The sequence below is a fragment of the Rhincodon typus genome, chromosome 8 (assembly GCF_021869965.1).
Source record: "Rhincodon typus isolate 14 chromosome 8, sRhiTyp1.1, whole genome shotgun sequence".
NCBI classification, from domain to species: Eukaryota; Metazoa; Chordata; class Chondrichthyes; order Orectolobiformes; family Rhincodontidae; genus Rhincodon; species Rhincodon typus.
The window spans coordinates 60719029-60730212 of NC_063339.1; the positions used below are offsets into that span (position 1 = coordinate 60719029).

The window sequence follows — 11184 nt, forward strand, 5'->3', positions numbered from 1 at the left end:
ATGTTTCAGGTCCAGTTCTGAAGAAGGGTCACTGGACCCAAGATGTTAACTCTGCTTTGTCTCCACAGATGCTGTCAGACCAGCTGATTTTCTCTGGCAATTTCTGATTTCCAGCATCTGCAGCTCTTTGGTATTTCCTCAGCATCGTACATTGATTTACTGGATGAGTTGATGCTCCTTACCTTCAATGGGCAGAATGAATATCTTGAAATCTGGCAGAAGTTCAAGTTATAAACTAAAAGAGAACAGGTAATAACATTGATATAGTAAAACATTTTAAAAGCTGCTTTGCAGAAAAGTTACCATATAATATTTGACACCAAGTCACCTAATGTAGATATTAGGGCAGCTAACTAAAAGCTTAGTAAAAACATTAACTTTTAACAGAGGATAAAAAAGGCGCAAAGCTTTAAAATGAGGAAATTCTAGTACTTACAACTCAAGCAACTGAAGGCACTGCTTCCTACGCAGTAATGTAAAATCAGGAATGCACATGTTAGCAGGTTTGGAAAAACACAGATCATGGTGTGTTGTTGATCTAGAAGAGGTTAGAGAAAAGCAGAAGGATAAGGCCATGGAGGGATTTGAAAACACATGAGAATTTTACCTTTATTACCTATCATGTTAGCTTTATTACCTATCAAGGAGAGAAAGGAGCTTTCCCTTATCTTTTTAGATACAGGGAATCTTGAAAGTGGATGTTCAAATGAGAATATTTCTCTACTGGTTACAGACTATATGCAGTTGATCCCAGTGCAAATAAAGGTATAAACCTGTAATTGAAAGACACTGGTTATGGAGTTGTCGCTTAGAATGAGACAAAGAAACATTGGTCTCAGCCTGCACCAAACCAGGTCCACCTCAACGTAGCTGTCAATCAAAAAATCATCAGCTCAGAATGTCTCCATTCTTTGGTCTGTGCCAAATGTGGCAAAAGCATGGATTTCAAACCTGAGAAGACATATCAGAATAAACTGGCACTTAGTTGGAATTTATCCCCCAGTCTGAAAATTCAAACAGATGTTTTGTTTACCTGCACAGCAAAGGTATCGTAAGATAGGCACAACACATTGCAGCTGTATTTAATCTACATTAGTATTCAAAAACCATCTCTTTTGAAGGAAAGTGGAAATGGATTATTTAACCTATATCTGCTTAAACAAAATTTATACCTCTTTACCTTAAGCAAAATAAAAAGCCCCCAGAAACTTTATGCATACTGTTACTAGGACTAAGGAAGCAAAATTACCAAAAATGAACCATTGTTTTTTTGACTCACACTGAGGAGTAGTGGTGTAGTGGTTGTTTTAGTAGACTAGAGATCCTGACAGCACACTGTCAAATCCCACCATGACAGCTGATCGAATTTAAATTCAATTAATAAATCTGAAATCAAACAATTGTGTCAGTAATGGTGAACATTAAATTATCATTTATTGTTATAAAAACACATATGTTTCATTAATCCCCTTTATGAAACAACATCTGCTGTCTGCATCTGGTCAGGTCTATACCTGAGCCTACAACAATGTAAAGGTAAAGTCATCATACTGAACTGTAGGGATGCTCTCCCTTTACAGAAAGATGACTGGTGGTGATTTAATCCCAAGGGTCACCATGCCTCAGGCAAGGGGAAGAGTTTGAGAAAGAGTCCTTCTGCTGGTGCAGGAAGTGAACCATGCTATTGGTATCACTCTGCATCGCAAAGCAGCCATCCAACCAACTGAGCTAATCGACCCTATACAGTAATGTGACCAACCCTGAAATGCTTTCCAAAATAGTTAAGCAAATGATAAACAAATGCTAGCATTACTCACAATGCCCACATCACATGGAACAAAAAAAAGTTGACTTTTATTTTCTTTCCTGAATCTGTGATAATTTATCAATATTGGAGATGCTGGCAGAGATAATTAAAGGTACAGCTGGATGTCTTCAGTGTACACGTGCAAATTTCAGATGAAGTCTTGATAGGAACATAGGAAGAGTAAGATCATGTTTGATCATCAGCCTCAAAGCCATGTTCTCATACCATCCCATTAACTCTTGACGTCATTAGTAATTGGAAATCCATCAAGCTTAGTCTTGGATTTACTTAACGACAAAGCTTCCTTATGCTTTTGAGGGTAGAGAATTCTAAAACTTCACCACCCTCTGAGTACAGACATTCCTTCTACTGTCAGCCCCAAATGACTTGTCTTGTATTCAGAAACTATGTTCCCTGCTTCTAGGCTTCACAGCCATGGGACACATCCTTTCAGCACCTACTCCATAAATTCCTACATCAATTACCTATGAATATACAGACCACAATTTCAAAACTTGGAAATGACATGGAACTCGAAATACTGTGAACTGTGAGGGAGATAGTGATAGCTGTCAAGCAGTCATAAAAGCTGGTGAAATGTATGGGCATGCGGCTCCTGACATTGAAAACTGAAACGTGTGAAGGAATATATTCCAGTAGAAAGAAGTAGAAAGCCACAAACTGAATTTTACAATTCCAAAAGGAGGTGAAAAAACAGAGAGACTTTGGGTACGTGTCCAGAAGTCATTGGAGCAGGCAGGGCAGTTTGAGAAACAGTTAACAAGTCAAACAGGATTGCTATAAGACGTACAGACAGAAGGAGACCGTTCACCACATTGAGTTTGCTCTGTCATTCATTGAAATCATGGCTGATCTGATAATCCTCAATTCAACTTTCCTGTCTTTTCCCCATAACCTTTTTGGATTCACCTGACTGGTTCAAAATCTGTCCATTTTGGCCTTGAATATACTTAACAAGCCAACGTTGACATCCCTCTGTGGTAAATAATTTCATGCAGTCACTATCTTCTGTACAAAGATGTAATAACAACATTGCGTATTTTAAAAAGGCTAATTTGACTTTAAAGAAATAGACACAGCATATAAAAAAAAGTTGCAAGGGCGATTCTTGTTGATTCACTTCAGCCAGAAGAGACGTGTATGTCATCTCAATAAAACCACAGAGATCCTTTCAGAATTTCATGCCCCTTTTCATTGACACAATGGATTTTTGAAGGTTTGAAAATTCAAAAGCTTCTGAAAGAAGAAAAAGATTGGAAGAATCTCCCATGGGGAATTTCAGCTAGTTGACTTTGCTCTAAGAGACAATGATTCATGAAAAGTTAACACCAAAGCCATTCTAAGTGTAATCTAAATAAAACTGTGAAACTCCATTTTAAGATGAGAACGCCAAAGTTTCTGAGTGACAACATTTTGAGAAAAAGTTCACAGCTCAGGGCAAAGACTAAGAAGCCGGAAGCCCAATTTTCTGTTCTGGGGTCATGGGTTTGAATCCCACCATTGTATGTAGTGAAATTTGAATTCAATAAAGATCTGAAATAAAAAGCTACTTTAATGGTGACTATTGCCAATCAAAAACTTATTTTGTTCATCTAATCTTTAGAGAAGGAAATCTACTATCCTTAACTGGTCTGGACTACATGAGACTTCAGACCCACAGCAATGTGCTTGACTTTTAACTGCCCTGTAGCCAATAAGTGCTGGCCTAGCCAGTGACACCAACATCCTGTAAATGAATTAAAACAATCTGTTTTGAGTTCTTGATGTTTGGATGTTTCTTCAATTTGCTTTGTCATTAGTTGCTTGTTAACTTCCTGAAACAGACACAGAGAAAATATTGTCCAATTCCATGTCTAGTTGCAAATCCATCTCCTAAGCTCTGGCAAAGCAGCTTGTTGAAATATAGTTCATTTGTGCATTTCATATCTGGATTAAATGATCCCTACTGAATGATAATTGCAGTTGATTTTTTGAAAAAACTTCAATATGTGAACTTTTCATAATGGTGTAAGTCAAGCAGGATATACAGGTCTTGTTAAACAGTTTCAGGCTCTTTTCATTAATAAATGCTAATTCCAGTTCATCTTGGAGGTCGGACTCAGGGAGGATATGATCTCATGATAGAAGTCATTGATCTAGTAATCCCAAATCCCAGGCTAATATTCTAGGGATATGAGTTTGAATCCCACCATAGCACATACGGTTTCCACCATTTATGAAGGAAATCATCCCTTCTTACCAAGTCTGGCCTGCACGTGACTCCAACCCACAGCAATGTGGTTGACTCTTAACTACCTTATGGGAAGTTAGAGATGGGGAATAAATTCTGGCTGGTGAAGCCAAAAGAAGTTATCCAGGTAATGTTCAAATGCTTAAACGTGTATTGAGTCAGTCATACAATGAACAGTCAACCACTTAATCTAACTTCCAAAGCTGACTTTTCCATTTTGGTTAAAAGGAGGTCCAATACCATATCACAGAGACTTTTGGGACATTTTCTTTATAAAGTATTCTTGTGTCCCATCTGTATTTGTTTTCAGCATATCTGAAATTTTTAGTTTGCTGTGTGTGTGTGTGTGTGTGTAGAGAGAGAATGTAGAGAGAAACAGAGAGAGACAATTTAGAGACAGAATGTAGACAGAGAGAATGAAGAGAGAGACACAGATAGAATGTAGGGGGAGAGAGAGAGAGAGAAAGACAGACAATGTAGAGAGGCATTAAGGAGATGCTGTTACATAAAAATAGGTAGTTACTACTTGATGGTGAGATTTGAATGCAGTATTTAAGGTTTGCGTCAAAAAATCAAAAATGCTCCTCAGTGGTGAGATTCTTTTGAATTTTTCTACATTGTTTGCTATTGCATATGCTGCAGCAAGGAGAAGGAAATCTCACCTTCAGATTATAAGAGTAAGGAAGTTACAGTAAACTTCATAAACATTGGCTTCTGTATCAAATGGAGCATTGTGCTGAACTCTTGGGCATCACATTTAGGAATGTGGAAAATTTCAAGGATGCTCAGACATTAGAAATAGTGCAGAAAAGGTTTGACAATAGTTCCAGGGATGAGGAACTTCGTTATGTGGAGGGTTGAGAAGTTCAGGTTGTTCTTGGAAAGGAGAATTGGAACAGATGTTCTGCCAATTATTGAGAGAGAATGATTATTCCTGTTAGGGGAAGCTTTAAGAACTAGAGCGCACCTATGTAAATTAATTTGCAGAAGAACCATAGGTGACACTAGGAAAATCTTTATTTTACATTGAACAGTCAAAATCTGGACTGCATTGCCAGAGACTGCGGAGGATGCAGATTCAATGCTAGCTTTCACCAGGGAAATGGAGAAGCACCTGAAAAGAATGACAGGGGCTGCATGGAAAAGGCGAGGGACTGTGAAATACTGTGTAGCTCTTACAGAAAAATAGCATGGATATAACTGGCTTTTATGCAGTAACCATTCTATGCTCTCTGTAATCAAGGAGCAACATATAAGTGGGAAATGAGAGAGGTCAGGATTGATACTGAGATAACAAGGTGTAGAGCTGGATGAACACAGCAGGCCAAGCAGCATCAGAGGAGCAGGAAGGCTGACGTTTCAGGCCTAGACCCTCCTTCAGAATTGATACTTCTGTGATGCCAAAGATGATAATGCAGAAGTGAGAAGAGAAACCAATGTAAATGATAACAAAAAGAATAAATATTTATACCTGGGTGATTAAATTTGAGAAACTGATACATTTATAAAATATAGAAGATGCTAAACAATTCTTGAAAAATATTTTTTGATGTTACTTCAGAACAGTGTATCCTGAAAGCATGTTTAACTGCATTTCATATTCTAATTCTCGTCAACACCTTTCATTAGTGTCGGGTTACACTGGCATGTGGAAGGCCACATGAAAAAGAATGCTGAAGAACAGAATGAACAATGTATCAGTCTCTCCAGTAATTTATCAGTAAGGCTTTGTTAGAGATCTCAAGTGCCAATAGTTCGGACTTTGAAGCTAATTCAACAATCATTGTCCTACATGTTGAGTTATCAAATGACCTTCTTTGAGTGAACCAGAGTTCCTGGTGCATTTGACATCAGGTATGTTGTGGGAAACAACATAAAAGAAATAAAAATGCTCCAGTAACAATTCCCCTGAGATTTCTGAATAATAAAACATGCTCTAAACCATTCCACTCATTTAACAGTCATGCATTGGAAAGGATTCTCTCTTTCTTTCTCCCTCTTTGGGTGCCATACTATAAGACGATGTTCTTGGAAACCATAGGCTTCCATTGAACTGGTCCATGATTATTCTTGGGAAATTATTGCAGTGATCTGCCATTGCTTTCTGCATTTTGGCTCCTGCTGTTACCACCTGCCATCAGACATAACGGACTGATTTACAGATGATAACCAACCTAGTTGACCACATTATGAACACATTTTCCATGGTCAATAAGTCTTGAAGTGCAGGTAGCCATGCTGCCACTGTGCAAACACACATTGTCCTACACATTTCAAACAAAAAGATTTTACAAAAACTACCACACTGCATTTCAGGAAGTCAGCAAAAATTACCTGCATTGAAAGCCTGAATACTATTAAATAACAGAACCCCACACAAATCTCACAAATCTGTTTGCATTTAAAATACTCATGTGCAATTGTACCTTTGTGAGGAGGAGTAAATGCCGCCTTCCTCTTCAACAAAATGATTGCATTTGCTAACATTATCAGAGGCCCCTGGAACACTTACCACTAACAATTGAGGGTTTAGACAGGCATAGTGCTCCCAACAACCCATCAGTATGAGTATCAGGAGATGCACACATACTCTAAAGATAACTCTTCCCAATGCTCCTTCTGTCTTTGGATAATCCACTTTATTCCATTTAACATTGCTCAATGGCAGTACTAGAAATATGGAAAACATGGGTGAGAAGCTATTTCATAGAAAACATAGGCATTGACAGTACAACACACTGGAGCCACCATGTCTCCAACTAAACGAACTTGTAGTAAATTGAAGTTGTAAACAAAAAAGGGGAAGAAAGTGTCAATAAAGAGTTTTGCAAGGGATTAAAGAAAAATAGGATATAAACACAAACAACAAAGTGAGAAGGGGAAGTTAAAAATGAATAAGAATGTAAATGCAAAGATGGATGCTGCACATAGAAACCTCTAACAGATGATGTATTAATATTCAATGTATACAAAGCAGTTTAAGAGGGTCTTAAAGAATATGGAGTTTATATTCAGGAACAGCTACTGCAGGAAGTAATTTGTGCCGACTTCAGTTTCTATATACATTAACATGGCAACCTAAAACTGTAGGATTTCACAGAGGTAAAGTGCTTCCTATTTCAGTGCATCAGTAATTGCTTCCGCCTATCACCCAGAAGACCTCATACATACTAGCGTAAGCAAAATTGGAATGAAGTTACAAATAGAGTGAAATATGCTCCATGTGTTTTTGAAAGTTGGTATTTCATGGAAACCTTCAAAAATGTTTTACTCAAATTTTGCATATTTAATAAATTTCTTTGACAGCTTTTGATAAAGATTGCTTGAATTAAATTTCCACAGTAAAAACAGCGTAAATTAGTGGTATAAACATCCTTTTTTTAATCGCCGTCATGAGCTTTTAAGTCAGCAGGCAGCCATTGCAAAGACAACAAATATTATCAAAACACACAAGCAAACTCCAAACAGGATCACTGCAGCCTGTTTCCGTGTTTGTCATCTACAAAGGCCTTAACTTGGATGTCTGACAAAAACCCGTCCATCAAGCTGTGTGCCTGAACCTATCAGGCTGAAAAATCAGAGCTAATAAAAGTCAATCAGTGATTGTTTAACTTTACTGCTACTGCCTGAAGCAGGATTACAAAAGCTTAATGCATATCTAAAACTCAGCCAAGAATCTCTGTCATCTGTGGAGAGATCAGTAAAACTCTGACCTAGTGGAAAATTTCATAAATTCCCTTGGGCACCTTGAATAAATGTGGATTATTTTAGTTACATTTCTACCGTATGAAATTTCTACACTATTAAAATGTTTTTAATTCATAATTCCATGTTACTTACAATTAAATTATGCAAAGTGGAACATAAAATTAACTAGCTGTTCAAGAACTATTCTTCAGAAGCTGCCTGACAGTAGGTATTTGTGAGAAACAAATAAGTTAATCGTAGTTAAATTGTTTCATTTAGTACCTTGCCTTATTATCGACTGTTTATGTTGCTGCTATTCCCTTAATCCTGGATCAAAGTAATATTTTTAATTGTCTTTATAAATCTTTCATCTATTCTCCAGCTGTCTTTTAAATCATAATTAGAATCAGAGAAGCATTCATGAATTAATGTAAAAAAATTATTAGTTTGTTGCGACTATAATAGTCTTATCTGAGACAAATTAATCAAATTTTCAACATGTTTCAGACGTTTTTTAAAAATGTGGAAATAAAAAGTAGCATCACGAAAAGCGACCTCCCATGAAACTTGTTTTATCATAAAATCTAAGCACTATTTTACTTTAGAGAAGGAAAGCAGCGATCTATGTTAGATGTTCTCCAGACTCCTAGCAACTGCCCTCTATTGTGGCCTAGTAAGCAACTCATATCAAGTCCTTTGAAAGCAGTTCAAGAAGATGACTATCATCATCTTCTCATGGGTACCTAAGGCTGGCCAATAAACAGCTGCCTTTCCAGAAACTCTCCATGATCCCAACAAAGGATAAAAAAGAAATTTGTGGCATGATATCTGATACCACTCACCTCCCCCACCCAAATTCCTTCCACTTGTGCACCCACATCACGTCATTTTTGTTCCCATTGCAGTGGCACAAGGTAAAGTTTATGAAAGGACTTGTAGAACATTCAGGTCACTGCATCTTACATTCATCTGTGAAACAAATCCACTAGATTTAGAAAAAAAAACAAAAGCACCTTCAGAAAAAGAAAGAACATACCCTCGGTAAGATGCAAATGCACTTTGGACTAGATTTTCCTTGCCCTGGAAGTGGAGGGCAGAGGAGCACAGAAAATGGGGCAAGGTGACACGTCAGCTGAGCTCCGCCATATACTTCTGACCTGAGGGAACATATCAACTAAATATGGGTGGACAGACACTTGAAAGTGTTGTGGTACCACCACCATTTTGACAAGGGTGCGATTGTCCTCCACCATGTTCGGAGGCTGTCAACTCCATGGAGACTGCCTTCCTGCAGCAGGCTGCTCAGAGTAAGGAGGACCTTCCAGAACCAGAGTCTCCATGACCCCTTGTGCAGCTCTCTGGCAGGAATGCTTACACCCTCCGCTCAGACACTTTACTGGAAATCTTTTCTCCCCAAGGGGCTTTATCAACTGTATCCCTCTGAAATGTTGCTTATGAAACTTTGTCTCCAAGGAAACCTCCAGCATGATTTATTCCTTCAAAGGGACCCTGCCAGGAAAGGATGGTGAGCACAGGTGCTCAGTCTTGGGAGTGGTTTCTTTTGACTTTGTGCATGAATTTGAGGATGGAAAATTAAACCCTAATCTCTCAAAGTCTGTGACACCCGGATGATAATCAGTGGAGAACAGTGAATGAAGAACTTCTTCAACACATGAAAATGACCTGATAATTCATAAGTCATATACTAGTTCAAGTCTTTCTTTTCAAAAGGATAAACATTGAAGTTTCACTGTTCCCAGTGCAATTAAATTCAATCCAAAGAATTAATTCATTTAAAGTATCAATAATGAGAATGGTTATAAACACAAAAATGTAAAATACTTCAGTTTAATTGCTTATACAAGCCCAATTAGCTATCTCATTACCATTTTAACAACATGCTGTGTCCAAACTGAATTTTTAATTGTTCTTTTACATTATAATTGTGTCATGAAGGTGAAATCTCATTCTGGCTGTCTATGCTATTGAGGAAAATATGTCTTATTTTGTGAATATATAGCAATATCAATTGCTTTGGTGATCCATGTGGAATTTCATGATGGCAATCAAAGAGAAGAATTTTTAAGAAAGAGGTAAACGGTTTGTTCCTGTGTTTGCCAGTCTCAATCTGAGATGTCATTCAGTGAAGCAATAAAAAAAATACATCAGCTTCCATAAGTAGACTATGAAAAGATTTCTAAGTCTCTTCAGTTTGTTTTCAGACAGCTCTTGGCATTCGGATCAGGAGCAATGTTAATTGACACCAGGGAAGCATCCTCCAATTTGAATGGAACATAGACCAAAGTGACTTTAGCAGGAAGCGGTATTAACTTAGCTTTTCTGAGGAATGCTTTAGTTAGTAGTCTTGGTTAAGTTGCTATTCATTATCTATCATTTGTGGTTTTTGTTTTGCGTCAATGAGTTAAACGGCAGGATTGAAAGATTGCATCCTGTCACAGCAGCAACTGAGGGATAAATACATCGCATTTGCACAAAGCAAGACTGCTTAAGTCTGAATTTATATGTGGAAATGATTTCTTTTATACAAGAATAACACATACCGGATTCAGAGCCAGGTGTTCATTTTGCACAGGATGCTGCAAGCAAGCCAAATGGCACAGGAACAAGACGCCATGTTAAGATCACAGGACATAATTGGTAAACTTTTAAAGAACAGACAATTGTATTCAGTCAATTATTTCCCTCCTCCCACCTGCTATCGGCCATCAATGTTCGTTTCCCAATCGGGTCTGACTTGAATTCTTCCTCAATGAGTCTGTCTCCAATTTCCCCTCCCATGACCATACTTGCCTTGGCTTCTCAGAGCACCTGGTCCACTTGACGTGTTTGCCTGATTTCTGTACTGGGATTTATAGTGACAGTAGAAGCCTTTTTATAAACCTTCACAATCAGACTGCGACAGACTCAGATGCCGATTGTAAAGTTCTTTCTTTGATGTAAACATACCAATCACATGACAAGGATTGGTGAAACAAAAATGTAGGTCCCTTCTTTGAAGAGAAGGCTGTGTACAAATAATGTGAACTGGGAGGTTAAGTATATATATCTGACATTTACTCCTGCTGCTAGTAGAATGAATACAAATCATAGGATTAATATATCACATCCTGTCAAGGTAGTAGTGATTGACAGCAGATTAAGATATGCTCCTTTAAAAAGGTACTTGTAACCTTCACTGAGGGGTTTGCAATGGGAGAACCACAATGAAGCTCCTGAAATAAAATCAGCCAGCAACAGGAGTGCAGGCAGGCATATGGAATAAGTGGAACAGGAAGAAAAACAGTCAGGAAAACCCTTTAACCTTCGTGTGTCTCCGAAAACTGTTAGCTGGGTGCACGGACCTATTGTGATCCTGCACTACCTAAGGATGTGTTCCAGAGGGGAAAGTTTATTGTAAAATATGATAGCTTTAAAAAAG

The 11184-nt window shown here is 37.9% G+C and overlaps 1 long non-coding RNA gene across 3 annotated transcripts in view; it reads right to left on the reverse strand.

Annotated features, from left to right (window-relative positions):
- The window catches only part of LOC125483620, a 23686-nt gene extending 13311 nt beyond the window's left edge, over window positions 1-10375 (reverse strand). The window contains exons 1-4 of one of the 3 annotated variants that reach the window (XR_007262555.1): window positions 10307-10371; window positions 638-773; window positions 437-538; window positions 183-235 (exon numbers count right to left, since the gene is read on the reverse strand). This is a non-coding gene — a long non-coding RNA (uncharacterized LOC125483620). Of the gene's footprint in view, window positions 1-182; window positions 236-436; window positions 539-637; window positions 774-1279; window positions 1387-10306 lie in introns of all 3 variants that reach the window. The other 2 variants (XR_007262556.1, XR_007262554.1) reach the window with 2 other exon arrangements.
- Between the last annotated feature and the right edge of the window lie 809 nt (window positions 10376-11184).